Genomic DNA, 7134 nt, shown 5'->3' with positions numbered 1-7134 from the left:
CCTGCAAAACAAGGGCTCTGACACTGAGCCACGTCCCCATGCCTTTTTGTTTTGAGAGAGGGTCTTACTGCATTGCCCAAGCTGGCCTTGAATTTGCAATCTTCTATCTTCAGACCCGGAGTAGTAGAGATTACTGACATGCCACCACACCCACCTTTGTTTTACTTTGTTGATGGACTTGGGGTGTGAGGAGGTAGAGAAGACTGGGGTCAATTCCAATGTGTGTGTGTGTGTGTGTGTGTGTGTGTGTGTGTGTACCCAGTCTGCTGGTGGATGAGGAGCCCAGGGAAGCTGGGTCTAGGCACTGCCCACTGGTGACATGCAGTGTTGCTTTAGTCACTAACAGAGCATGCAGTGCAGCATGCCTTACATCCTATTTATTTCCCCTTCACTTCTTAACCTGGGAAGCAGATTTGCTACTTGTGCACATGAAATAATTCCAGAAAGTTGATTTACCAGAATGTGGGCATTGTTAGTACAAAACTCAGGGACCATGGCAGCATTTCTTGGGGCCCCATGAGTCATGGTGGGAATGAGTCTACTTGCTTGTCCGTGGATGCTCCAGAAACCACCCTGTTTCCAGAGACATGATACAACTAAATTTGAATCCTATCTGGTAGATATGGATAGAAATGCATTTGGGATAGTGTCCTCAGTGGTGGTGGTGGGGGCTGGGGAATCTAAAAGTCCTTTGCAAATGGTTTTCATTATATCCATTACCAAGTTCATGGTTCCATGCTAACTGCATGTTAAGAAAATAATGCTCCTTCTTACATTTGGATACTTAAAACTGCCTGATGTTTTATTTTGTTTTTAATATTTCTTCCTCAAATTCACTTAAACATCTGTGCCAAGAATTTGAAATGCTGCCAACATGTAACTGTGGAGTTAAGAAAACCAGAACCCTATTGTCATAAACGCGCCAAATGGTGCTGGTTATACTCCTAAATCCTACAGAACCATTGTGGTAATAATTTTTCAAAACGAAGCCAAATAAGATCCAGAGTATAACAACTATTACCATAAATCACCATTCTTTACTTGGCAAATCACATCTCTTTTGCTTGGGAGTTACATATCTTGGGAACACTGGTGGATGGACTTGACTGTTTAATGAAACACTACATGGAAAGATAATGTTCTCTATGAGTCCAAGTCCACCTGCCAAAGTCCATACTGCTGGATTGAGGCTTTACACAGCTGTTTGTGGGGCAAAGCAAGATTGAAGAAGTCACCCTTCTCTGAAATTTTCCTTAACTAAACAAAAGCTCAATGAAGAAATGATGACTAGAGTTCCACACCATGAGACAATATAGAAAAATTATAAATACAGTATCATAGGCTTTATGAGCACCTTGATAGATATTTTTTCCTCTTGGGAGAAATGAGATCACTTTAGGACCCCCAAGTTGGTATAGTGAAGAACTTATTCGTGTTTGAGTCTGTGTGTGTGTGTGTGTGCACTCACACACGCACGTGTGCATACACACCTGCACAGAGCCTTCTCTAAAAGATAATGAGGAAAGGCCAGAACAGGGGAATGAAAATATTGAGCGACACATGGTGTGGGGTTTTAATGTAAAACCAGACCTCCAGGATTATCTGGTCTAGGAAGGCAGGCTGCACCACACAGGGCGGCTGCAAGACTTGAAGGTGAGGAAGAAAGTTAGAAAGAATGTGCTCACTAAACCAGTCCAGAAGACACCTGTTTCCTTTGAGACACCATGCAGTCCTTCGGCCATAACATGTCCTTGTCATTATTAACTTCCAGCCAGAAGGAATCAGAGCAGTCTGGGCACTGCCTGCCTCTTTGGCGTTCACTGTCATTACATCCCTTTTCAAGCTTCAACACCTCAAAATCCCCAAGTCCAACTGCTCAAAATGCTGCTGACAGCTGCTTCTTAAATAAGTTGAAAAGTGATTTTAATCTCAATACAGCCTTAATCATGTTCTTCAGGAAAAAACTGCAGCCAGATTCCAAAGAGTTATTTTAAACCAGATTTATGCAAATAATCTCTCTTCATCACAGAGTTTCACAGAATATTATAAATTAACAAACCCTCTCCTAGTTTGCTCTTCCAGGTTTGACAAATACTGAACCAGAGGTGGCCTTGTGCACTTTTCCTTCTCTCTGAATTTTAGAAGTTTTTAAGGCGTGGTGGTACATGTCTGTAATCCCAGAGGCTAAGGCCAAGACAGGAGGATTGCAAGTTGGAGGCCAGCCTCAGCAATTTAGCAAGATGTAGCTCAGTGGTTGAGTGTTCCTGGGTTCAAGCCCCAGTACTGCCAAAAAAGTAGAGAAGGAGAAGAAGAGGAAGAACATAGGAGGTTTTATTCAGTCTAAAGGTAAATGTAGTCATCTTGTAGTTTTTTTCTACCTCCGTCAAGAAAGAGGAAGTGACAGAAAAGTATCAGTGGGTGATTTTGGTAAGAAACTCTCCAGCATGTTAACAAAAGGGGGTTGATCTCATGGAATTCTGGCAAAACTCCCCATCTTTAGGCATCTGAGGGATTCACCTGTGGATGACAACAACCAGCTGTTCTCCTTTGCTGATGAGGAGCAGAATGATGGAAATGGAATTCAATCGGAGCAAAAGGGACTAGAGTTTAAATTGAGAAGACTCACCGCCTTTATGGTTTTAGCATACTAGGCTCCTTCCCAGAGGAGCAGAATCTCCTTGCTTGGTGTCAGCTTGTTTGAAAGCACAGAGTGGACAAGATAATGTGACAAATCCTTTTTGGGTATACATTCAAATATTTTCCATCAACCTTATCCATTATCATGTACCTGGGATGAGAAATACACAAGATTTTTGTGGAGGACTTCTTAATATTCCCTTTGATGTTTTTGTAGAGGTTTTTAAATGTTCCTGAGGCCCCATAGGAAATGCTTTGCATGTATCTAGAGAAACATGGAGAGCCTGCCTAATCCTAAGGAAGAATCCATGATACTGTGAAACAGACTCTGCTGTATATTTTGACTGTGTTCTATTTTGTTTATGGTACTAAGGATTGCACCCAGGTCCTTGGACACTGAGCTACATCCTCAGCCTTTTTTCTTTTTATTTTTAGACAGGGTCTCATTAAATGGTCCAGGCTGGCCTCAAACTTACCATTCCTCTATCCCAGCTTCCCAAATAGCAGTGTCCAGCCACTGTATATTTTGTTAAATATTTTGAATGGTATTCCACACTGGAGTTCCCAGGGTTTCTGAAAAAGGATGGAAAATGAGACATGGTACCATCCTCTCCTAGCACTGCACCTGACACTGTGTAAAAGTGACTTGCAGGCCAGTGCTCTTTCATGGTAGTTATTTCTTGGGAAGAGAAGGGGCCCCTCTGCCTGTTCTCCTTCTAATCAGCATCCCTTGAATGCCAGTTCCCATCCACACAGCCAGAGGCAGTGAGACACATCACTGTGCCCTGACACACTACTGTTTCTTGCCTCCCTGGTTTTAATACTGATAACCTGGAGAGTGAGGTGCTGTGACACTAACCAACTAAGGATCAATAATGGGGTCACTTATTTCTTCTTCCAGGGCTCAGAGGGCCGGAGTGTAAAAATGCACCCAAGATGGGACCTGAGATGATGAGCTCCTACTCATACAGAAAACACAGTGAACCAGGAGATTAGAAGCTCAGATCTAGTCCTGGCTCAACCTAGTGTCTTGTCAACTGCATGCTCTCAAGAAAGCCCTGGAAACTCCCTGGTCCTCCATTTCCTGATCCTTAAAATGAAGAACCATTGCTGGGTTGTCTTCCTGCTCTTTTGGAAGTATCACACTTGTAGTGAGTTGAGATTCCATTATTTTCTCTTATATTCATTTGGTTTGCTTTCCTTGGAACTCTGATCATTGCTATAGGCAGATATTTGCAATTTAGAGAGCAAATGTCAGAAAAGGCGGAGGGGGATGAGGGGTGAGCTTGCATGGAAATGACTATTGTGGATTCTTTTGGTGAAAGAGAGTGAGCTTATAAAAGTCCTGCTAATTTGTAAGAACCAGGCACTTTCCCCAGGAATATACTCATCTGAAAGGAATCAAGGTTCTTTTAATGGAAATAATGGGTTGTGCTTAAATCAAACCCCTGCTAGACTTAAGTACTATGAATGCTACGGTGTTTAATTTAATGGGTTTTTGGTTTTTCTTCTTTGACTTTTTTTTTTTTAAGCAAAGGCATACTTTCACGACAAGTGAGAAAGATTTAAATTTCTTGTCCAAAAAAGACCAGGGGACAGAAATACCAGCAGCTTAAGGAAGAGAATGAAAACCCAAGAAAGAGACCCTAAGGAGACGTTGAAAGGAAACATTTCGGTTAGCAAAGCACTCAAGACCTTTATACCATTTTAACGGTTCAAGGTTTAAAAAAGGGAATAAAGAAAAATTAAGCTGAAGGGGGGAGGAGGGGCGAGGGAAAGGTGAAGCCGAGGCAGAAGCTGTGAGTAGAGAGATGTGAAAGGGGCTGAAAATAAGTGAAAAGTGAAAAATTGCTTTATGAATAAACCGTTAAAAAATAGTGAGTGAAAAAGCAATTGTGCTTCCAGTTATTACTGAATCACAAGCGCGTGGAAGCCGAGGCTGACCCGAGCAGCGGGTCCGCGCTAAGCCACGTTGCAGCAGTTGGTTCGCAGCAGTTCCTGTGGGCGGACTCTGCTTTCTACTTGAGTGTTCAGTTTCATTGTGATTACCCCCCATCACAGACGCGTGTGGGCCCTTTACCACCCTGAACCCAGAAAACATGACTTGGTCACCCCTCCGCCCTGCTGACACCACAAGGCAGGTGATATCTATCCTGGGGGGGACACACGCAGCATAGACAAATCAAGGGGCAAGGGCCAGGGGAAGGTGAGGAGAAGCCGGGAATTTCATGAGGCTTGAAGTTCTTGCCTGTTTTTTCTGAAAGTGACCATGTGTTTTCATACTCAGTGCTCCTTGTCATTCCCTGCGATGTGTCCCATAAGGACATGATGGCCCTGGCACAAGTCTCTTCTGTGCTGACAGCTGACAGATTACCCTTCTCAGGAGCTCAGTAGGCTCAGGCGGAGCAAGTAAAATGCCAATCATAGCTGTCACTCCACCCCTTTGCATACTTGAGGAAGTGCAGGGAGCACTAGGAAATGGACCTATTCTACCAGTGTGACTCTGTTGTCCTCTGAGCCTCCAGGAAGAGGATGATGAACGGAAGTGTTCTGCCACCCATCAGAAGATAGGCCCAGTATCATGAAGGATGGCTGGTGCCAATGGTAAAAGCCAGTTCCCAAGCTGCAAGGTGGCACCCTCCATATCTGAAGTGGAGAACACAATTCTGTCTATACACACAGCTAACTTTTGATTATCTGCTTTAGCAGAAGGGAGGTGGTAAATGGGTGCTCACAAATCCCAAGGTAAGTTGCATGGAAGTGATTTCTGTACCCTTCATTTCTGTTGCCCTCCCTGGACAACCCTCATCTCTGTGACAGAATCTGGGAGGCAGGTGTCCCAGGGACTGGGAATGCCAGCCCAGGGCAGCCTTTGACCCAGATGACCCATGGAGGTGCTGAACTGTGCACACAGCTGGTGTACAATCAAAGGATGAGATCAAGTCTAATGAACATATCTCATTTTTAATAACCAGGATAAGGCTATAGTTCTGTCCATTGGCCAATGGGACTGAGGTTTTCCTGAGAGCCCATGGAGATCTTGGTATCTGTTCTTGCTGTTGCCACAGGAGGATCCTGGCCTTGCGCTCAGGAAAGTTAAAAGCAATATGCTTTCCTCCCTGAGGTTTTTCATGCAGGAAGTAGATAGCATTGGGTTTTGAGTATCTCCAGCCCAGAAATAGGGAAATCAAGGAAAGGAAAGTCAAGGGAAATGCCCGAGACTCCTAGCAAGTTCATGCTGGAACTGGAAACAAACTCTGCTTCCTGCATTAGCAGATTAGACAATGCTACTATTGCCCAGCTGGGCAGGACCCAAAGGAGTTTCTGCTATCATACCTGGGCAGGCTTTCCAAAACTGCCAAGTTTTATAGCATTAAATTACTGTCTTTTGCTTTGTCAGGAGCTTAACTCTTAACTAGTTCTACAGACATGTCAGTAAAGAAGGAGGAGATGGGGAGTTCTGGAGAATTGTGGCCAGCCGTGGCCTGCCATTATTCTGAATCCATCTCACTTCTAACTCCACACAACCACTGTCTCTAAAGCTGAGCTCATTCCAGATTCCTTTCATTGAGAGGTTTCCATCCCTTTGGGGGTGGCCAATTCCCCGACCAAGTGCCAGAGAAGTTTACATTGCCTGGTGCTTTAGTAGAAGGATAGGTGTCTGGCTTCAGCAGGTCTCTATTAGCCTCAGGTCAACAGTGTCCCAAAGAAGAAACTGAGGTGTGATCTAATCCCACCCCCATTAAAGCATGCCTTAGAGTATCATCAACTGCTGTTGAAGGGTAGCGTGGTCTTCAGGTAGAAGGCCCGTGGTGATCGCAAGAGTCAGATGCTGTTTTGAGTAAACTGGCTTTAAAGTTCATTTCACTTTAGAGCATGGAGTTTGTGTGTTCTCTACAAAGCAGAGGAAACATATTTTCTGTTTCAAATGCACATTAAAAAAAAAAAAAACTATTGCTCCTGAGTTTAAGGAGGCATGTTCTCTGGTTTAAATATTGTCCATATACAGTTAACCAATGTTCCTAGAAGCAGAGATGAAAGTTGAGGAAGAGCAGTCTGGTCTACCTTTTTGTTCCTAAGCAATGGAATCCCAAAAGGCACGGCTCCTCTAAGGATCATCTGAAGACTTGCTGTATGCCCACCTGCTATACAGCTTTTGCAACCAACAGAAACCCTAGGAGATTTATAGCAGTTTTGCTTCAAATTGCTAGTTTTTGTCTCCTTTAGTTTTGACCTACACGTGGATTCCAGACTGAAAATTACATTATCCAAAGCAAACCATTCAGCCCATCTTAGATAGGTTACAGCTGTTCCAATCCTTCCTCCAACTTGAGTATAATAACGTAATATATTATTGCTCATCTATAGCCTGAAGAATGATGTGCTCTTAAAAGGGTTGGCTGGAAAAAAAAAAAAAGAAAGAAAGAAAAAGAAAAGGAAGGAAGGAAGGAATCTTCTAAAACTGGCTCTATCACTTAGAAGTGAGAGAAGAATCTT

Source organism: Marmota flaviventris, chromosome 6, assembly GCF_047511675.1.
Source record: "Marmota flaviventris isolate mMarFla1 chromosome 6, mMarFla1.hap1, whole genome shotgun sequence".
In the NCBI taxonomy this organism is placed as follows: Eukaryota; Metazoa; Chordata; class Mammalia; order Rodentia; family Sciuridae; genus Marmota; species Marmota flaviventris.
This window is presented reverse-complemented; position numbering follows the sequence as displayed.